The following is a 23,938-nucleotide window of genomic DNA, read 5'->3' as shown; positions in this document are numbered from 1 at the left end:
TAGTTTCCCTGCATTTCTATTTGAAATGAACTTTTTTGCTAATTTGGACTATAAGAAAGCGTTCACTGTAACAGATCTGTTTTAGGTATCATTATTAGTCTACAAAATATTCTATTCATTTTTAAAGATGATAAATGTTGTGGTAGTTATAAGTTCATTTAACGCATTAGGAATTTAGAAATGTTATCATAATTGTTAGCTAGGCTATAGCTGAACCATGTAACTCTTGCATTTTTAATTACAGGAGGTATATATTTGAATTTCTTGACCTCGGTTGTTTAATCCATTGACACTTCTTCTCTTTCATCTTCATGGTTGCTTGAAAATAAACCTGCTATAAATTTTCAAAAATTATCTTGGTTAATATGCAGAGAAAACTGCAGGTGACAGCATTAAATATAAATTGTCATTAATTATTGGTGGTTAGCAGTCAGTGCAGTTTTTAAGTACAAATATTGTCTTCATATGTATACCATTCATTGGATTTACTGCATCTCTTTTAATAATGTAAATTGGATGCAAATAAACCAAGTACTGCAAGAATTAATTATTTGTTTAGGAAACCATTAGTGTCACAGAGAGGCACTGTGATGTACTTTTTAAAACTGTGACCACAGTGCCAGTAGACTGGGTGGAGTTTGCATATTCTTTCCATATTTGCATAAGTTTTTTTTCAGTGTACTCTGATCTTCCTCCCACACTCCAGCATGAAACTGTAGGGGTTAATTGGGTGAGGATAAATGAGTTTCTGTGCCCTGTGATGGGCTGCTGTCTTGTCCAGAGTTTGTTCCTCTCGTGTGCTAAATTCTGCTGTGATAAGTTTCCCTTTCTTACATTCCTGAAAATGGAAAATCAAATCCAGTGGATGAATGGCAAGGTTATTTTCTTATTGCCTTTTGCTCTATTATATGAAAAATAATTTATCATATACAAAATAATTTACTGCAGTGAAGTATCAATTTGCTGATTAATCGACGCTTCAAAGTTCTAGTTATAGTATTTGGCATTAGTTTTAATAGAATAAGTTGCAATGTGTTTTAATACTGAAGGCCATGTTTCTAATATTAATTATGTAGGTTGATGATTGCCCACTAAGTGAAAATGTGTTTTACTGAGCAGCTACTTAAAATTAAAGCCTCATGCTAACATTTTACTTTAACTAATATTAATGGTAGAAGGCATGATCCTGACCTGAATTTTAATCACAGTTTAGTTATCACCTTTGTTCAATTTGCACATTTGTCTGCATGGGTTTTATTCATGTGGCTTAGTTTCCTCTCACATTAATCATGACTCCCTGTAATTGACTCTGTGTGGGTGTGTCTTCTTATCAACTGGTGTACAGTTCACAAGTGGCTCCTGCCCTTTTGGCAGGACTACTCATCAGCTCTCTGGGTTGGAAAACACAGGTTTAGAAAACATATCACATCATAGGCCCTATAACAATTCCTCAGAACCTGTTTTGCCCAGATTTAGCCCAATGAAAATAAGTAACATTTTTGTTACAAAAGTTGACAAGGCTAATACAGTTGGTTTGCAGAACTTTGGAAGTATTATTTCAAAATAAACAATACATTTGAGGTGTATGAGTATGATTTTCTTATTCAGATAAGAAAATATACAATTTACTTCTCTATTCTATTCTTTGAATTCTTGTAGTTAAGGTACTTAAAGTGAAAAAAACAATTTTAGCTTCTTCCTTCAGACCCTGTGCCTTATATCTTATAACTAACTACAATTAGAACTTTCAGCTACAAATATGAATGGTACAGTACCTTCAGTCTCAGTATCTTAACTGGTACCTGACTGACTGTGGGACAGCAATTCCTTTCCTCTGTGGTTTATCTCTTGTTCTAGTCAACATTTTTCTTAATGTTATCAGTAAAAGGAAAACCCACGTACTGATGCATGTTTATTAGCTTGCTAGAACGTTTTCTAAAATAATCAATATTGTCATTGTAAATTGTAAACCTACTGTAAACTAAAGTATTAAAGTGTCAAACAGAAATTCATTGTCCAGAGCACAAGCTTCACGTAAAGAGTAAAGGAGTAATGTAAATAAAATAATCGCCACAATCTAAATCACACTACAGTCCTCTAACTGCGTGTTAATCCACATGATAGATACAGAAAGTATTGTTTAATTAAAAAATTGAATCTATATATGTTATGTTTCATTTTTATGGATATGTATGAATCATTTTTATGTAGTAGTATAGACAATTAATGTCACCAAACATTGATTTTTAATTACTGTGCTACATTTAAAGCAACTTGATAGGAAATTGAAACCTGTAGATTACTTACAAATAAAATAAAATAAAAATAATCTGCTTGAATATTCATTTCTTACAAATTATTATTAATATTATTATTATTATTTTTCTGCACAGCATTTTAATGTTAGTTTGTATGTTGCAGGTCTTGCAAAAAAAAACTTTTTCTTATATATAGTTTTACTTTAGGTTCTGTACTATAGTGTCATCTTGTGTTTGTCTTTTAAGTACAGAAAATATGCACGTCAATGAAAGGATAATGAAAAGAAAATGTCAAGAGCAGGGCTACCCATGCAAATGTAAAGCAGTTACTAATCATTGTAAATAGTTACATTTTCTCAAGGAAAACACCATCTTGGGAGGTCTCTTTAAAACTCTTTCATCGAGAACTTGCTATTCATCTCTAGTTGAGATGTGCTTATTGATGATGTGCTAATTAATTCAGTATTGAGTCAGGATAAGGGTATACATAACAACGAGGGTTGAATCACTGACTACAACTTTCCAAACAATTTGAACACTTACAATGGCATAAATTTACAGATTGTCGTTTACTTTCTCTCTTGTGATCATATTTTAAGTTTTGATTGGTACCTAATTATGATTTCAAAATTTTTTGGTTTCAAAGTATTACATGTTTTTAAGGCTTATGCCTAAACTTGCAGTTAACTTGTGAGTAGTGACCCAGCCCTTATGTCTTGTGTAACAAAATCAACAGCACCATCTAGTGTGAATGAATATTATTTCAGCTCATGCTACATATTATTATGTTAAATGGGAATGAATATAAAATATGAATTCCTTAAAATATTATAACTTAGGAATGGTAATATAATATTTTGTGTCTTTGGTATGTGCTACTTTAATATATATGTAATACATTTACTGTATGATTCCTTTCCAAATAGTTTGTAAAAGGCAATTCTAGATTCTTTAGTCCTGCTGCAAGCATGGACTTATCTCATGCCTGGCAATCTTTGGTAGAACATGCCTAAAAATGTTCAGACCCTTTAAAAAGTTTTTAGATTTTGCTATATTACAAATGACTTATAAACTTTTCTTCCAACTTTTAACTTATAATACAAGATCGTATACTCAGTAATAAAAATGATTAATATATAAATATGTGTTAATATCAAAACTTGCTGGTACAAAACATAATGAAACTACACATTAATACTTGTTTTGGTGACATTTACTATAATAATACCTTTAATTTCTTGTGTCTAACAGCTTTTCACATTAGTAAGGAGTGATTTTAGCCCATTCCACTCATTAAACTCAAAGTAAATATATGTTTTTGTTATATAACTAGCAAAATACCCGCGCTTTGCAGCGGAGAAGTAGTGTGTTAAAGAAGTTATGAAAAAGAAAAGGGAACATTTTTAAAATAACGTAACATGATTGTCAATGTAATTGTCATAGGCTTATTTTAGTATTGAGAGTGAATTTGATGATTGTAAAGAGTTTAATTTATGATTGTAAATATTGTGTATGTGAAATGCACATTTTTTAGGATGTAAGGATTTCTTTGTAAACGACATTTGCAGTTCTGCCCTCAGGCTGTAAAATGACTGTGCTGTCTGCTGAGCTTACTCTTGAGCATGCAACATACAGTTGGCTATGTGAGATAGCTTGTGTCAAGTCAATGCCAACCTTTTTTAGAGTCTGGCCTTGTGACTTATTTATTGTCATAGTGAAGCAATCCCTTACTGGAAATTGGAGGCTTTTGAATTGGAATGGGAGGTCAGAGGGTATGAGAGGGATGCAAGGAATAAATACAGTCTCCCCTGAGCCAGTTCCAGTGAAAATAGTTGCCTCAATGAGGTTCTTGTGCCGAGACTTGATCTGAAGCCTGGTGCTGTTACAAAGTTGTGGTGGTTGTAAGTTTCGTAGCAACATAATTGGTGCACTGACCTTTAAAAGTACTGTAGAGTATGCGGAGGTATGCCCAGAGGATTAAGAGTGTGAAGAAACTAAATGAAAACGCAGGAGTCACCAGCAAGAAGACGTGAAGCAAGGCGAACAATAACAGGCTTGAAATGGTGGAGTAAAAAAGAAAGGAGCAGTGAGAATGATGAACAGCTGAGGAAAGTAAGGAAGCGAGTGAGGAGGCACATGAGCGTGTGATGTTGTTAATGTATACAGGCAGGGAGCCAACCACGTGGTAGGTGCGCGGACAGCGGCCATGCAGAAAAAAGAAGGGGGACTAGGGGTGGCCCTTGTGCGTCTCTGCCGTGAAAGAAATCCTCTGTTAATGGAAGTAAGGAATGAAATCGCCAAAAGGAGAGGTCAGTTCCAAAAGTTCCTTACGGCATAAAGGTGAGAACCGCCAAAAAGAAGACGTTATTTTTGAAAGTTTGTTACGGGGCACGGCGCAAAATGAAACATACTTAACGTTTGTAAGTACAGTGTAAAGGATGAGCATGGGAAATTTGGGCTTTCTACGTATATTGGAAGTCGCAGAAATAGTTAGGAGGGGTTTCCCCTATTTACAGTATATATACAGGTTAGGGGGTACACCCGTTTCACCCACTTGGGTGTTGCAATAAGACATTAAACATACCTAAATTTTGTAAGTACACTACAAGCAATGAGTAAATGCTAAATTTCAGCGTCCCCCCTATATGGACAGTGGGAGAATTAGTGATGAGTCAGTGAGGGCTTTGCCTTTTATATGTATAGATGATAATAATAACAGAAGCTCACTACTCACAACGGAAAATGCGGAGAAGACCCAGGATTGAAACTACAACCTCTCGATTCAGAAACAACCATTCTTACCTCGACACCAGGCATGCAATTGGTGTTTGGTGTAAATTGAATAATTCTTGAATAAAAATGCACTTGTTTTGTTATTCCTTTTTGTGAAAGTGTTTATTCGATTTTTGGACTTCAGTCTTCATACTTAATGCATTTCATGTCAACAATTTATTAATTTTTAGTATAACATGGAAAAATTTTCTGTTTTAGTTTATGTGTTTAACATTTCTTGCCTCACATATCCTGTCATCCTACATCTACCCAGATTGTTGGAGACATGGAACACACATGAAATGTATGTATTCCAAATAATGATATATTATTTAACGTATACAATTCCGGGCACCTTACACCCAGATAAACAGACTTGAGCTGGGAGAACTTCAGCTGCGGGATGGGATAGCAGGCTGCTTGTGTTAATCGACACATCTGCAAAACAAAGATGCTAATGGAGAGGTGGAAAGGAGTTTAAGGTGGCCCGGGATTATGACTCTTTTCATAGGCTTCAGGGATTCTGATAATAATAATGTCACAAACACTAATAATTTGCATATATTAAATACTGTAGAGGTTAAGGAATTTGGGGGCAATAGATAAGATATTCCTTTAAATGTGTCCTACAATGACTTTATGTGATCAGTTGCTTATTTGACTGACACTTTTATCTAAGGCGACTTACAACATTTGAGATACAACTGATTACATTTCTTTTTCCAGTTGGAGCAGAGGAAGGTGAAGTGACTTGCTCATTGTCACACAGTGTCAATAGTGGGATTTGAACACAGGGTTTGAAGTCCAAAGCTTTAACCACTACAACATACTGCCTTCATATCTATACTAATAAAAGGCAAAGCCCTCACTGACTCACTCACTGACTGACTGATTGACTGACTGACTCATCACTAATTCTCCAACTTCCCATGTAGGTAGAAGGCTGACATTTGGCAGGCTCATTCCTTACAGCTTACTTACAAAAGTTAAGCAGGTTTCATTTCGAAATTCTACACGTAACGGTCATAACGGTCGATAACGGTCGACAACGTCCACCATGTTGAACTTTCTTATTTATGGCCCCATCTTCACGAAATTTGGTAGGCGGCTTCCCTGCGCTAACCAAAACCGATGTATGATACTTATTTCGGTGGTATGATGCCATTGTCGGCCGCCATATTGAATTTTCCACACGTCACTAATTCTCCAACTTCCCGTGTAGGTAGAAGGCTGAAATTTGGCAGGCTCATTCCTTACAGCTTACTTACAACAATTAAGCAGGTTTCATTTCGAAATTCTACGCGTAACGATCATAACGGTCAACAACGTCCGCCATATTGAACTTTCTTATTCATGGCCCTATCTTCACGAAATTTGGTAGGCGGCTTCCCTGCGCTAACCGAAACCAATGTACATACTTATTTCGGTGGTATGACGCCACTGTCAGCCGCCATATTGAACTTTCCAACGTCACTAATTCTCCAACTTCCCGTGTAGGTAGAAGGCTGAAATTTGGCAGGCTCATTCCTTACAGCTTACTTACAACAATTAAGCAGGTTTCTTTTCAAAATTGTCCGCGTAACGGTCATAACGGTCAACAACGTCCGCCATGTTGAACTTTCTTATTTACGGCCCCATCTTCACGAAATTTGGTAGGTGGCTTCCTTAGCTAACCGAAACCAATGTACGTGCTTATTTCAGTGGTATGACGCCACTGTCAGCCGCCATATTGAATTTTCCAACATCACTAATTCTCCAACTTCCCGTATAGGTAGAAGGCTAAAATTTGCAAGGCTCATTCCTTACAGCTTAAAAAGTTAAGCAGGTTTCATTTCAAAATTCTACGCGTAATGGTCATAACGGTCAACAACGTCCGCCATGTTAAACTTTCTTATTTATGGCCCCATCTTCTCGAAATTTAGTAGGCGGCTTCCCTCCACTAACTGAAACCAATGTACGTACTTATTTCGGTAGTATGATGCCACTGTCGGCCGCCATATTGAACTTTTCAACAGTCTTTGTTACTTATGGGCCCATCTTCAAGAAATTCTATCGATCAAAGAACTGTCACTTACCGAGTGGTTTCCATGCCCGGAGATACCACCTACCTTTTCCATTCTCTTTGTTACATATTGCACGGCCATATCAGGCTCACTCTTGATATCCGGAGGAACATTGTGTCTTATGTATTAAATGACTGGGACAGGTTCAAGGTGTGGACTGATGATACAGGAGATAATTATACTACACAGGAGCACTAGAAGAGTGAAATGCTTAAGCCATTCACCTATGCATCTGCATGTGAGTTGATGGCTGCCGCTGAATTGTTTGGTTGTCACTTTCAAGTGTACCAAAATGGCCAAATATTTTACACCTTTCGACAACCGCCAATGCCTCTTAAACATCTTAGATTCACAGGTGACGATTTCAGTAGTAGACACTTTGATGTTTATGAATGTTTAAACTCTCAAAAGCTGGATGTGATTTTATCGATGAAACCGGTTGTGTGCTTACAACGCTTGACAGATGCCAAATGTCACTTCAACACAACATATCCTGCAAATACTGTCGTCATTGAAACAAACCATGAAACTCAAACTGATTATGACAGCAGCAATCCAAGCTGTGAGATTTGAGACAAGATTACTGTTCACATGGCCAACTGTACGTTACATGCTCAAGAGTAAGCTCAGCGCACAGCTTGGTCATGTTACAACCGGAGGGCCGAACTGACAACATGGTATACAAAGAGATCCTTAACAAATAATTATTGCCATATTGTCCCACAGTTTAAAAAAGTTTAATTTTCTTCTTAATAAAAATTTGAATGCAGTACTTCACCGCTGCGAAGCGTGGGTATTTTGCTAGTCTTTAATAAATTGTGAATCACTTGATTGCTGATGAATTGATGATAATTAATGTTCATTGGAGCACATTTCAGAGAATATAAAGAAGATTTAGAACTAGATTTTATTTCTGTTGCTAATCACACAGGTGTAGATTCTTGGACTTCCAGCAGTTTCCAATATTTTATTATACAAACATAAGCAGCCCAATAATATAAATGAAAGGTAGTGCCATGACACCTTCTGCTTTAGATCTCTGTACAGTCACCTTTTAGATGCATAACTATTTTGAGTTCCCAAAGAAGGATTTCTCTTTACATAGGGATGCTGTAAATGACATTGTAAGGTTTCTAAACTCTTTTGGGACTCTCCCTGATGGAACGACATGCCGAAAAGCGTCCAAACGTGTGATCACTGCGTCTATGGATGACAGCCTGTCGGATGCTGGGACAACCGTAGGCTCCCACTGCTGTAGCAGCTTGCCGCAAAAACAGATCTGAAAAGATTGTGGTCACGTTATGAGCACCTGCCATTGATGGATGATGCAAGCAACATTATAACTGCAGTGAACAGTATTATTTGGCCATTAACCTGACCATGACCCTGCCTGATTGCTGTGCCTGTGTATAGGAGAGTAGTAGATCCCGCTACAATAAATAACCGTGCTGTTCCTGTTTCAAGCTGAATAAAGTTGTTTTTGCTAAAGTACCAAGACTCAGCCTCGTGTTTTGGGGTGCAAGACAGGGATTCACACATCACAACATATAGAAGCTTTGGGAGGAAAATCATATTGACTATATTAATTCACCATGCATTAGCAAGAGGGAGGGAGGACAATCTATGTTTGATGTTTGTCATTGTATTTAAATTGTGCTTAACGAAATCATTGTGTTTCTTGTAGTAATAACACCCAGGTATTTAAACAATTTGGGAAAAAGCGATCTAGCTTGGTAGTGATCAAAAAAATGAAATGAAAAAACCAAACATTTATTATGCTAACTTAGAATCTTCTTATGAAATTTAACTATAGCATTTAATTCTAATGGCATACAGTAAATGAATGTGGGTCCAAGATTTCTTCATTCTACTGTACATTCATTACTCTCAGCATAACAGGTTACTGCAAAATGCTTTTATCAAATGGCAGTGGCCCCGAGTGCCACAACTGAATGTTAGAAAAAGCACAATATAAGTAGTGATTAATGACTAGTCTATCAAACAAATAGATTTATGATGAGAGTAATTCATTACCTCTGCCATTCACATTTTCAATTAGGAAAAGCCAAATTAAACAGTTGAGTTTTTAATAGTTTTGCAAAGTGCTGAGCCATGCTAGCTATTACGATCTGCTTTATGATTTAATTTTTTAAATGTTCCTTTGTCTCTTAAATATTTTTGAACATCACTTCTGGGGTTTTTGAGATCAAATAATTTATTGGTTACATTTATGTTTTATTTCAACACATTTTTCATGAAGTTAAAAAGGAACTCCTGCTGTGCCATATTGTTTTTCTTATGGACACCACCATTTTAGTACTACAGTATTTTGTTGGTGATTGCTATGCCATTATTGTTGCAACAGTATAAAGGTCACCTCTGTACATTTCCTTGTTATCCAAGATTGTGGATTGACTCAAATTCTTTAGCATTAGTTCCTGTGCTTTAGCATAACAGTTATGAAATCTTTTTTGCCCTTGACTACAAGACTTATGTTTTCCTTAATTGGTGTATGAAATCCTTGACTTTATATTATGACTCTTGTTACACTTCCAGGAGTTTGTTTGATTGATTCTTGTCTTTTTGGTTACAATCTTTGTGTTGTTATTTTTGATATAGCAAAATAATAATAACAATAATAATAATAGTAATAATAATAATACATTTTATTTATATAGTACTTTTCCCATGCTCATGCTCTCTTGCTTACATTTCAATTCAAAACTGCTGCCACCTAGTGTAGTCAGTATATTGGCCTGGTATATCTCCAACAGTAAAGTATTCCAGATTTTTAGTGAATAAAAATAAAAGGTAGGCATGCCAGTTTTTTTATGCTTTAGTGTTGACATATTTAGCAAACCAGTGGTTCTAAGATTACAAATAGGAATATAGGGGTTCAGACACTCTAGATAAATTTGGTTTGATCTTGTGATATTGCAAAGCTAGGATCTTAAGATCGTTATTTAGTAGGTAAATTGGTGCACATTCTGTCAAGTCTTTGTTTTCATTTGGAGAGAAAGTAATTGACATGTAGCATTTTTGTAGAATTTTTTCCTCTGACTGTAATAAACCTTGGTAACAATAATTATACTTACTGCAGGGTTCCCATGCTCATGTAAATCCTGGAAAAGTTATGAAAATGTAATGTAATTTTCCAGACCTGGAAAAGTTTTGAATAATTATCAAATGACTACTAAGTTTTGGAAAGTCATGGATTTCTTTGACATCCATAGAGTAAAGCCTATATCATGTAATTTTGTAAATTAGCAAAATCCTGAAAAGAGGATTGCTTTCATTAATGTCATGAAAATTCATGTAAGCAGTGTAGTGACCTGTAATGCATCCCAAAGTGCTAGGTAAATGTGTGTTCAGTAATCTCTGCTAAACAAATGAAAAATACAAGCCAGAAATGGCTCCACAGAGATGTGACACAGGATGTGTGAAATGTAAATTATGCAGTTTGACGTGAAGAGTCACTGGAAAGGTAAACAAGTGTTAAGAATGAGAAGGCGGCTTTGTTATCACAGCAAAGGTTAGTGCAATTCCCTTATGTCATGAAGTAGCTAGGCAAACAAAGAAATCTATCTTCAACATGGATGTATAGTATGTCTACTGAAGATTTGTAGGTGCTGAAATTAATTGATTCGCACTATTCTTAATAAGTCATGCAGCAGTCTTGGACAACTATTGATAACAATGTTCACTGACAGTGAAATCCCAGCTAAATTTACATGTTGTGAAACAAAATATGCATATTTTACTACATTTGGTATTGCTCCTTATTGTAAATCATTGCTTGTCAGAGAAGTGTCTCAACAAACTGAGAAGGCCTTTCATTTTAATTAGACATTTAATCAATAAGCTCAAAAAAACATATACAAGTGAGGAATTAGAATGATGGGGAAGTGAAGACTAAGTATGTAGGCACTGAGTGTATTAACTGGAGAGAGTTTGACTTGTTATAGTTGGAGCTTTTGCATAATGTTAACAAAATATTGATCAACATAGGATCTTTTAATATTATCTGTGATGCTTTTCATGATAAATAGATATAGATTGAACAGATGGGAATTAGACCATACAATTTCCGGCCTCTACTGGATATTCAAATATAGTATTCCAAGCAGAGAGGACTTTGTTAAAATCACAGATTGGAACCCATTTATGCTGAAATTTTGTCAGTACTACTGGTTAGAAAATATGGCCATATGTGAAAGAGAATTAATGCTCTGAATAACATTGCTATTTGCTGAGAACCATTTTATAATATTTGAATTTTAATTCTAATACTGATTTTAAGCAGTATTTTTTTTTTAGTTAATAAACAAAAAATGTCATCAAATATTTGCATAACATGCACATGGCGACATAAATCATGTAGTCCATGAGGATCATATCATTCTTTATATAGCCAGTCAAATTGTAGAAGAAAAACAGGTATATCTGATGCACATTAACAAGCAAATTGTGCAGAAATTGAATGAAATAAAGCAGTAGCCATTGATGCTGATCTGATTCACAGTTAACACCTCTCAGTATTAATATTTCACTTACCATATTCAGTTTTTCAGGATGTCATAATGTAATATATGTAATATGTGAAAATAGTTTGTGTTTAGTTGTGAGAACTGTAGATCATTTTATTTACTGATTTGGTTTTTGTTTTTTTCAAAGTTTAATAAATCATATGTTTGACTTAACACTGTGCAAGTCTTTGTACAATTTATAGTTCATGGTTGTAGTCAGTACTTTTGCATACCTGAAATAACTAATAATCAAATCATTATTCCTGTAGTGGATCACGTACATATAGGTTACAACTGCTATTAATCCTTTTGTGCAAACACTTCTCTGTAACACTGAGCTCATCAACATATACAGCACTATATACATGGCAATTGTGTAAAAAATAAACAATAAAGTGCTAGTGGTTGACCATTTTAAAAGGATAACATTAAATAAATGGCTGTAGACATTTACCAGAGATTCTTCATATGTGATGTTAAAGATGTAATGAAGTCTGAAAAGTTCATCTATGGTGCTTAGAGAGATGGTTCTTGCACAAGGGATGAGCTGCTTGTCAACAACCACATCACAATTGTCGATCCTCTTCTTGGTTCATCCTACTGCAAGTAGATATGGCTGGTGACCTTCTCTGCTGCTAAGATGTTCTTTTATATGAACAGGACTATACAAGAATGACGAGTTAAATTTGCCTTTAATAAATACACAGCACTTTCAAAACAAAACAGAATTATTTAATACATTTAAACACTTCAAACAATGAATAGACATTGTATCAGGTTGAAAATAAGAAAAGTGCTACAGCTAGAATTTAACACAGTAAGTTTTATGGTTGTCAGCAATTGCAAGTTACAAGTGTTTGTACTGTAATTCATGTCATTGTTCAAAGGGAAGAAGAAAATATGCTAGAAAACAAAGACAAGTACAGACCACTGTGATATGGTTAAAATTGAGATTAAATTTACATGTCATAAATAAGAAATCAGTATCAATCAACCAAAAAAAAATTCATCCATGACTGTACAACACATTGCAAAGACATTGGTCTTGCATTAGTAAATTTACCTTATGAAAATGTACAAGCCTGTCTGCAGCATCAATTGGACTGATTTTAGCCTTCTTTCTTCCTGCAGAATGTAGTAGCAAATACAACAGCAGCAAGAAAGGAGAAATGTCACTGTCCCAGAACTGATGGAAAATGAAAAGGGGTCAATGCTCAGAAATATTAATTAGTATATAGAACAGAACGTCTTGCCTGCCATTTAAAATTTCAAACTTCCACTTACTATTTTCAGACTGTTGTTTCTCTGCTGCGTTGATACAACTTTGAAGTTCTGCTGTCAAAGTGAGAGACTTTGCTTCTTTGATGACGTTCTGCTTGAATGCTGTCTCCCACTGCTCAAGCAAATTTGTGGTTGTTTCAGTATTAAATAGCAAAATAAAGTCTTGATTTCCCTAATGAAGTTGCATAAAGCAAAACAGCACAAAGCCATCATGACTGAATCACACTGAATTCCTTAAACCTAGAATTAAATAGAAGAGAATGTTTGTACTTACCAAACCCTTAACATCTAAAACTTTTGGAAAGATTTTTAAGATGTCAGTTGAGCTTTCTGAGTTGTGAATGAGTTCTTGCTGATACATAAAGGTTTGCTTTATCGTTTGCCTAACCAGTTTCATCAGATGTGTGAAGAAGGCATGAAATGGCTTCTCCACACACATCTCCATCAAGTCATTCAGTGACCTCTATTCTTCTTAAACGACTTGGTCCACCAGTCTCATGAGACATCAAGCAAACACTTATTGGATTCTTAAGAGTTCTTCTTGGAGTTTTAAGTCGCCAGGCAATGAATCCAGTTCCCTTCTCTGGATCATAAAAATGTTCCTAAAATGAAAGGACAAACAAGGAAACAATAATATACATTTATTAAATCTCATCAGTAAATTACAACTATATAAATGCTTCAATTAACCATACCAAATAAAAATTGTCAAATACTTGCAAAACAAAAATATTAATAAATAAAATTCATGTATTTATTTTAAACAATTAATTGCAGTATTCAACTCCATAAAAGTACATGAAAGTGAATGAAGAGTGCTTACATAGCCCTTCGATGAAGATGGGTCTCTTAGAGCAGTGTAAAGAGAAACAATGCCCAAAGCATATGTCTCTCTCTGTTTACAGGTGAGTATCCTCCTCAAAATTTTATATGATTAAGAAGGATTAAGTCATTTATCCAAAACTTAAACCTTCATATCTACTGTATATGAATAGACCCAAAGAAAGCTTGAGATTGTGTGCATTTATCAATGCTCTGGTATCTAACCCATGAACCTCTGTCATATGGCTAACACGAATGTTAACAAGCTGCCATCTTGTGCTGTGCTTCAGTGTTTTAGTGGACTCATATTCTTCGAGAACATCCACACCATCAGGTTTTTATTTCAGGGCGTTTTCAACAATCTAGTTATTAAACATAAAAAAATATATAAAGAAGCGATATAATGACATCACACACAAAAGTTATCCATGAAGGCAGGTATAACCACATTTACCTGTTTTGCCTTTTCTGTAGCTGTCATTTTGATAGATAGATACTTTATTAATCCCAAGGGGAAATTCACATACTCCAGGAGCAGCATACTGATAAAGGACAATATTAAATTAAAGAGTGACAACAATGAAGGTATAAAAGACAGACAATAACTTTGTATAATGTTAACGTTTACCCCCCCAGGTGGAACTGAAGAGTCGTATAGTGTGGGGGAGGAACGATCTCCTCATTCTGTCAGTGGAGCAGAACAGTGACAGCAGTCTGTCACTGAAGCTGCTCCTCTGTCTAGAGATGATACTGTTCAGTGGATGCAGTGGATTCTCCATTATTGACAGAAGCCTACTCAGTGCCCGTCGCTATGCCACAGATGTCAAACTGTCCAGCTCTGTGCCTACAATAGAGCCTGCCTTCCTCACCAGTTTGTCCAGGCGTGAGGCATCCCTCTTCTTTATGCTGCCTCCCTAGCACACCACTGCGTAGAAGAGGGCGCTCGCCACAACTGTCTGATAGAACATCTTATTGCAGATGTTGAAGGACGCCAGCCTTCTAAGGAAGTATAGTAGGCTCTGTCCTTTCTTACACAGAGCATCAGTATTGGCAGTCCAGTCCAATTTATCATCCAGCTGCACTCCCAGGTATTTATAGGTCTGCACCCTCTGCACACAGTCACCTCTGATGATCATGGGGTCCATGAGGGGCCTGGTCCTCCTAAAATCCACCACCAGCTCCTTGGTTTTGCTGGTGTTCAGTTGTAGGTGGTTTGAGTCGCACCATTTAACAAAGTCCTTGATTAGGTTCCTATACTCCTCCTCCTGCCCACTCCTGATGCAGCCCATTATAGCAGTGTTGTCAGCGAACATTTGTACGTGGCATGACTCCGAGTTGTATTGGAAGTCCAATGTATATAGGCTGAACAGGACTAGAGAAAGTACAGTGCGCTCCTGTGTTGCTGACCACAATGTCAGACCTGCAGTTCCCGAGACGCACATACTGAGGTCTGTCTTTAAGATAGTCCATGATCCATGCTATCAGGTATGAATCTACTCCCATCTCTGTCAGCTTGTTCCTAAGGAGCAGAGGTTGGATGGTGTTGAAGGCACTAGAGAAGTCCAGAAACATAATTTTTACAGCACCACTGCCTCTGTCCAAGTGGGAGAGGGATCGGTGTAGCATATAGATGATGGCATCCTCCACTCCCACCTTCTCCTGGCATGCGAACTTGCAGAGGTTCGAGGTTGTGGCGGACCTGTGGCCTTAGGTGGTGAAGCAGCAGCCCCTCCATGGTCTTCATCACATGTGACGTCAGAGTGACAGGCTGGAAGTCGTTCAGCTCACTAAAACGTGATACCTTTGGGACTGGGGTGATGCAAGATGTTTTCGAAAGTGTCGGGACTCTCCCCTGTTCCAGGCTCAGGATGAAGATGCGCTGTAGAGGACTCCCCAGCTCCAACGCACAGGCCTTCAGCAGTTGTGGCGATACTCCATCTGGACCCGGTACTTTGCTGGCACAAAGTCTCCTCAGCTTTCTGCTTACCTGGGCTGCTGTAATTGTGGGTGGTGGGAAACTCTCTCCATGTTGGTATCAGCACTAGGATGGGTGGGAGGGTGCAGTACTCCGAGGTGAGAGTGGGTTAGGGTGGTCAAACCTGTTGAAGAAGTTGTTCATCTGGTTTGCTCTCTCCACGTCTCTCTTGATGGTGGCACCCTGCTTCAAGCTGCAGCCAGTGATGATCTTCATCACATTCAACGCTTCCTTCATGCTGTTATTCTGCAACTTCTCCAGCTTTCTCCTGTTCTGCTCCTTCGCCGCCCTGAGCTGGACTCAGAGTTCCTTCTGCATGCACTTGAGCATTTGAACTTGCAGACAGGTTCGGCTGTGTTCTCTCCAACCCTTCTACATCACTTGAGTTTGAAAGCATATCAGTGCATGTACTCGGTGTTGAGGTAGCTGCGGGTGAAAATTCTTTTTTTAAAAAGGGAAGAAGAATATTGATCAATTTTCAAATATTTTATGAAGACATTTGAACATTTCTGAAAGAAATCAAATACCTTCAGAAACATCCAGGTCAGCAAAAGGTCCTTGTGGAGGACATTTTACTGTGAAGCATATCTGTGGGTTGGCTCTGAATCAACTCTTGAAAAATATCTTCTTCCACATTAGTATCTTTCTCACCAAAGACTTGAAGTGCGTCGTTTGCTGTAAACCCAATTTTGTTTTTACTGATAATGACTGACTGACTGACAAAAACAGGAGAAATTTGATAAAATATATTATAAAATGAATTTTTCACACCAGAAGTAACATTAGCTAACGTTTAATTAAATTCAAACTTAATTTTGTTTAGAAACTCCTCAAATTTGAATCAATCTTACAATTTGATATATTTCTTCACTTAAGGCAATTCACCTACACCAGCAAAATGATCCCTAATAAAAGAACTTCGATGTTAGCTTAGAGAGAGCAGCTGTTTAACAATCTGTTAGAACAGATTAATTTTGGCTAACGCAACTTTGTTGTTGCTACATGCAATATTTAAGAACATAAATATATCTATTATGGAAGGATTTTTTGTGTCAGAATTAAATAAATAAATGTTTAGATAAATAAATCTATGAATAATTAAGTATAAGTTGTTATTTGGTGATAAAAATAACATGAAATGTATGTAAAATTGATTCATTTTAACTAAGAATGTATGTTATTTATTTATTCATGTATTCATTTATTTATTTATATATTTATTAATCTCTATAGTTATTTATTTAACCCCTTGTCACCTGAGGGCATTTTTATGCAATTTCCACTATAACACTATAATAAACCCTTATTATCCAATAAATAAAGGAAGGATAGCCATTTTTTCACTAAAACTTGACATATAACTTATCAAATGTGCTAGAAATTATGTTTTTGTCTAATTTAGGTTTTAAACACACACACACACACACACACACAGAGAGACAGAGCCTAAAGCATAAAAATGTTCCTGATTTTGTAAATGGGAAGTGTGCCCCAATGGAGACCCCTATAACTTGGTCCATGTCCTGTGCCTGTACAAAAACTGTTCAGAAGGACAGAATGTAAAATGTAATGTAACATATGCAATCTCGTGCAAGGAAGTACTGTTCACAAAATATACATCACAAACCTTGCTAATGAAAAGAATGGTATGTATAGAACAACAACAATAACATTTATTTATATAGCACATTTTCATACAAATACTGTAGCTCAAAGTCCTTTACATGATGAAGTAAGAGAAAAAAGACTAAATAAGAATTAAAATAAGGGAACACTAATTAACATAGAATAAAAGTAAGGTCCGATGGCCAGGGAGGACAGAAAAAACATATGAAGACATAGAAGACATATGAAAATGTGCTAAATTTACTTGGTGATTTGCGAGTAAAATTTAACTACAAACACTTAGTGAGACAAAGAAAAACTACATTTCAGTCATTACAGACTGTGGACTGGTGCATCTATAAGAGATAATATGTATACTGCAAACATATTTCTTCTACTGTACCTGTGAGCAGTCATTTAGGATTAGCTAAGATTAAACATGGCCTTTCTCAGGAAATACTATAAACAATAAAATATACATTTAATATTGCAGACTAGCATAACTGCTGGTAAGATAAAATCTGTGCATTGGGTCCGAAAGTGGAAAAGGTGCTTTCCTAATAGGAGAGATAGGAGAACACGTGTTTTAATTTAACTATTGTGATGCAGAGGTTGTCCTTGCTGAGTGGATATCACTAAGATTGCTCATCAGTTTGCAGTTTGCAGACATACCATTGTCACGCTTGGGTCACAGAATTGCACAGAAAACTCAGAATATTGTAGAGACAGGAACTTTATTCAAACACTTCAATCAAACATGTCTCTTTCAGAAGTAAAAATGAGCTCAATATGCAGTTAGCTCTCGATTAAAGAATAGACATAATAGGGGAGCACAACGGGAGCGGGACCCCCAACAGGAGCAGAGGATGACTGGGGAAGGGGAGAGAGAAAACAAAGCAATCAACCAAAAACTGACCGACAGGTGCTGTTCAGACTTTTAAGTATGCAGAGTACCGTGCAGAAAGCATATCGCACGACAAAGCAGCTGCAAGTAAGCCCAGCAAGTAAAGGAGCAATGTGAAAGTAGTCTGTCAGCATTTTTAGGAGGGGTATTTTGAGGATTGTCTGTGTCTTCTAGAGGTGCGTCCAGCACCCCTGCTCACACCATATAACTGTAGTTTGTATGAGGTCATCTTGACCTGTACAGAAATTTCAGAAATCTTTTGTATTTAGTTAAGATCATGCTTGTGCTACAGATATCAGTTGTACAATGTAAGCGAGACTTTTCTGCACCAAACAGTATAAAATCAAAACTGCACAATTCACCTAATGTCTACAAATACAACATGGGGAGATTGGGACAGGATCACCTCAGATAACCCTTCACTTGAACTTTTGATACTGAGCCCTGTGTGTGGCACTAGTTCAGGTGTGACAAGAGGAAAAGGAGTATATATGATTGCCAAGTGAAACTAATATTTTTTGTACCTGTACTAGCTCAGAATCTAATGAGTAGACACTTAGTTTGTGACTATTCAGCGGTGCCTTGGTTTGTGAGCATAATTTGTTCCGGATACGTGCTTGTAATCCAAAGCATTTGTATATCAAAGCGAATTTCCCCATAAGAAATCATGGAAACTCAGATGATTCATACTTCAACCCAAAAATATTCATATAAAAATGATGAATAAAAAATATAAAGTAAAAATACATAAAACAAATTAACCTGCACTTTACCTTTGAAAAGAATCGTGGCTGGTGTGAGGGAGACTAGAGAGGGGAGAGGAGGAGGAGGGTTATTGTGTAGGACGACTTTCACTATAACTAACAGAATCAGTGCTATCTGTTGGCTCACTGGAATCTTTTTCTTTTTGTTGCGACTTTAACAAGAAACCTATCCAATGACAGTTGCTTTTGCCTCCTTTTGAGGATTTGTGACATTGCATTGACGTTAAGCAGATTCATCGCTCTCCCTGCTACAGCTTTTTTTTCACTCTTTTCCACACTTTACACATCTCCCTAATTTAGTACTGTTACTAAAGAACAGTCATTAAACGTGGACACCAAATTAAAAAATGCTTTATGCACACACACTTGCTTACAATGCTATAGTAAACAGTACACACTCATACGGATGTTGACTATACGAGTGAGGCACACCAGTTTTAGGAGCCAGTTGCTTTAAAGATTTTCTTTACTAATACATATTTGTTCGTTTCTCTGGTGATTTTTGTAACTTTCTTCACAATCATGCTTTTTGTCAGTATTTCATCTTTGTTTGAATTTAACTTACAGTAGATGCTAAAGTAATTCATAAGTATGATTTATCTGCAAAGTGAAAAGCCATTTAATTCTTAATGTTATGATTTGCTCATTTTACTATGTTTTCTGTCTTGCCCTTTGTTTTCTGAAGTACTTGTCTAGTCCCTCTAGGTTTTTTTTAACTATGCAGAATCCATTTTTTTGGTTTCGTTCTGTTTCAACCATATTTTATAGCTGTTGATTTACTTTTACATTAATCCTAGCCACCTTGTTTTTATTGGGCACTGTCATTTTTGCCCTTATTTACCAGGCTGTTGATATAGATAGGAGTGCATGGAGTGTGATGCCACTTCCTTGTTGTTCAAGATTGCAGGTTCAAAACAAAACCTTGTGTGAGACTATAGAATCTAATGAATCTTTGTGTATGAATTTTTGACTGTGATTTTGGTTTAGTTTGTTGGTACAATTAATTTGCTTTTAAAAACTTTTGTTATGGACATTGACCCATATTTTGACTATTCTTCAATTCCTGATCCCTTCACTATTACTCTGCCTTTAGTTTTGCTACTGCAGAACACTTAACACCAAAACATCTGTGGAAAAAAACACTTAACAGGAAAATAATTCATCTTTGTTTAAAAATATATAATTGGTTTCAATTAAACAGAGGACCAAAACTTTATTTTTTGTTAATTAAATTTTATTGAGCTTAAAATTACACCACAACAAGCAAAACAACATTCAATCAAAAGCACAAAGATAAACATTTCATAAAATTAACTTATACAGTATGAACTAGTTCTTCATGTATAATACAACATCAAAATAAATCAAAACACAAGCAGAGGCCCACCAGGGTATTTTTAACAGTGTTAATGAATCCTTGCCAGATTCTGAAGGAGGTTAACACCATCCCATGTAAGGAAAAATGATATTTTCTAGTTTTAAAATAATATAAAGTAACACATTGCTTTACTGTTGAGTTACAAAGGCTGGGTTAGGATTCTTTCAGTTAAGCAAGGTATGTCTGCATGCACATAGTGTAGTGTAAGAGATCACAATGGATGAATGGGTGCATAATCTTATAACACAATAAGAGTGCAGGACCTTGTAATCAAAAAATGCAAGAAATTACAATCCGAAAATGTAGTATTATACAAAACCATAAATAATATAAGTATACATAAAAGGCAGAAAAATATAACTGGATGTAACAGTCAAGTAAAGTTACATAGATACTGACTAACAAAATATCAAAGATGAGATACATTAATACACAACGAACAATAATACACAAAAATGCACAAATAAATGTATGCTCAAGAATAATTTTATATAAGACATAAAAGCTTACAACTAAAAGATACACTGTCTCACCTTGACAATAATATATTTTTAATATTTTCCTTTTTTTATTGTTATATATTTACCTAAATAAGAGAAGCCCAGCAAACAACTTTTACACATGGAGTCAGAAACTGATGCCAGATAGCCCCATCATGTATAACAGGATTGACTAAATAGAGAACACGGTAGCTAACCAACTATAGTCAGGCAGTGAATTTGGTAGATAATTGTACATGGAACAATGGAAGAAATTTTATTGCATCTTCTGTTTTCCCACTGTGATAAGAATGAGTCGGAGACATCATAAAGATTTGGGGCAGCCACCCGTATAATTGAATCGGCTGCAAAAAGTAGTTTTAAATAGCACGATGTGAACTGCCTGTACTGAGGCAAGATGGCAGTTTTAAAGGCCTGAAGGGAAATGACGTCATCTATGCCGGAACTGGGAGTGGTGTCCTTGTGTCCGGTAGTGACGTCATCCTTGGGGCCAGCAACAGGCGGGATTTCCCGGAAAAGGTCTGCAAGAGACTGAGAGAGATAGTCAGTACACTCCGCCACCCCCTGGCCTGGCGTAGAATTACTAGTGTTTAGGACCTTCAGCTGGTTCCCATGCGCACGTGTGTGACACCACGTACATTAAAGAATAGTTCAAACAGTATTGCACTAGTGAAGATAGACAGCTAATTGAGGTTCAAATTAGGGTGATGTTAAAATAACAACTCAAGGAGTTGATAGTTACTGCTTTTATGCACATGCATTACATGAGCCCATTTTAAGGGCCCTACATTGGTAAATATTTTGGTGATGGAGAATGGTGTGCTACAGTTACTAATGTTTTTTCCCCTTTTGCCTTTAGAGTGGAGGAAGCAGCCATTGAGGATTTCTAGCATCAATTGTGCTCCACCTCCTAAAAGCAGCACTCCTTCTACCCAGTCCTCTGTATAGGAATGAAAACAATGAGATTAATTATGTAAAAGAGAAAACACTTTTTATGAAGGCTCAGCTGTTCTCCACTGGCATTCTTTGGTTCATCAGGCAGGGCACCGGCAACCTCAAGTTATAAAAGAAGTGAACGAGAGAAAAAGGAAAAAGAAAGGATGAGATCAGGAACAGGATGGAATGAGCTCTGTGTTCTACAGAGCAGAGACGGAGAGAGAAAAAGAGAGAGAGATCCAACTTGGAGGAGAGATCCAGATCCAATAAGCGATTTCAGGAAACAGTGAAGGCATGGTAAGGCTGGTGTGGTAGAAATGTAACATCTTATTAAAGAAACAAACATCCTCTAAGTGGACAATTCAGTAGTCAGGCAGGAGAAAAGCTGTTAATTGTATCTTTTAATTACTTCTCAGCAAAATTCCTTAAAGGGAGTATTCTTCAAAAGCAGTGTGTTACAGCATGGTCAGAGAAGCAAAGAATAGATGTTCATTTTATAAACTGTTGAATATACATACAGTGTCAATCAATGCATACATTTTACACAGGTTGGTTCATTAGTTTACACCCAAATGATTTATATAAAATAAAAGTCTATTATATTATATTCTGGTTTTTCTTATACCTTTTGAGATGAGCTATCATCCTTGACATTTCTGTGCATATAACAACTGTCCATTCTCATTTATAGGACTTCTGCTGATTTCTTAGTCATCTCTTAGTCATCCTTCAGTAAATTTTGTATATTACATCAACCTTTCTTTTGGTACATTCTTTATTTGACCATCTCAGTATTTTTCCTAAACCAGTTCTTATATTTAAGTGTGCATTTTGTTGTTCACTTGACCTTTATTTGATTTCTTGGTGTGCCTGAACAGATTTCTAAAATGTATTAAGCATTTATGCTATTTTTTTAAGATGAATGCTATGTTACCGTAATATTTTTCTTCCATACTGGCAAGAGAAGGGAGCACTTCAGAGGGAAGTGGTCAAGGTGGAACTATGTGTGACATCAAGAGGAGCTGCTACTGTTTTTGGGGATGGGGTAACAGCAGTGACCATAAGCAGGTTGCCTGGGGGTTTGACCCAATATCCTACTAGAGGCCAAAATGTATTGGAAGCTCCAGGGCAGTACTGATTATACTTTCAAATGGGACTAAGGGATCCTTTGTTTTAAACTGCTTTTATACTGCATTTATTTTAAATCTCTCTCAAAGTGACTTATGTGCTCTTGTGTTTTAATGGAATGTTATTAACTATTTATTTATTAATTTGTCCTGGACACTGTTTATGTTGTAGCACTGTGGGTGCTTTAATTTTTTATGATGGAATAAAACAATTCTCAAGGGAGAACGAAAAATGTAAGGATGGATATTAACACAAGAACAATATGATGGTGGTAAAAAGTGAAAGTCAGGGTCAAGGCTGGGAGGGTGTATCAGAAAAGAGACATGATGATAAGTGAGGAAGTATTGCTGAGGAGCAGAGTGGAGCAGGAATGGCCAATTGCTCATGGAGGTCCTATGGATGCTGATGGATGGCAATGGAAGAAGGGAGAAGGTGGTCCCCAGAAACATTGAGGAAATATGTTAAGGACAGAAAACAAAAAAGAGCTGACCATGCTTTTTGGTGTGCATCACTTATAGCTGAGCAGGACTTCTGGATGAGCAGCTGAGATGACGTTATGGAAGTTGATGCACTGAGGTTTTTGAATTTGTAATTGCCAGCTTCTGACTGTTTTATAGTCTTTAATTGTAACCCATTTTTTAATCTTTTTATTAATGGATTTTAACTTCCCAAATTTACAGTTTTTAGTCGATGATTATTTATTGACTTTTTATCTGCATTGCACTTTAATTTATATGCTGTCTTATTTAGCGTTTTTATAATAAATGCACCTGCGGTCTGCTGGCGCCCTGCCCGGGGTTTATTTCCCGCCTTGCGCCCTGTGTTTGCTGGGATTGGCTCCAGAAGACCCCCGTAACCCTGTAGTTAGGATGTAGCGGGTTGGATAATGGATGGATGGATGATAAATGCATAATGCACATTTTCTGCCACTCTTGTTGTATTTGTCCTTATTCATTCTAGTCCGCCTTGGTTAAAGACTATTTACCCAGGTTCAGAAAGAGTATGCCATCTGAAGACAACCTGAAC

General features: G+C 36.4%; 1 pseudogene; it reads right to left on the bottom strand.

Annotated features, from left to right (window-relative positions):
* Window positions 1-673: 673 nt before the first annotated feature.
* Window positions 674-23,938, bottom strand: part of LOC120538589 — a 32,932-nt pseudogene continuing 9,667 nt past the window's right edge.

This window comes from Polypterus senegalus, chromosome 11 (assembly GCF_016835505.1).
Source record: "Polypterus senegalus isolate Bchr_013 chromosome 11, ASM1683550v1, whole genome shotgun sequence".
Lineage (NCBI taxonomy): Eukaryota > Metazoa > Chordata > Cladistia > Polypteriformes > Polypteridae > Polypterus > Polypterus senegalus.
Note: the sequence above shows the minus strand (reverse complement) of the source record. Positions and strands in the feature narration are given on the sequence as shown.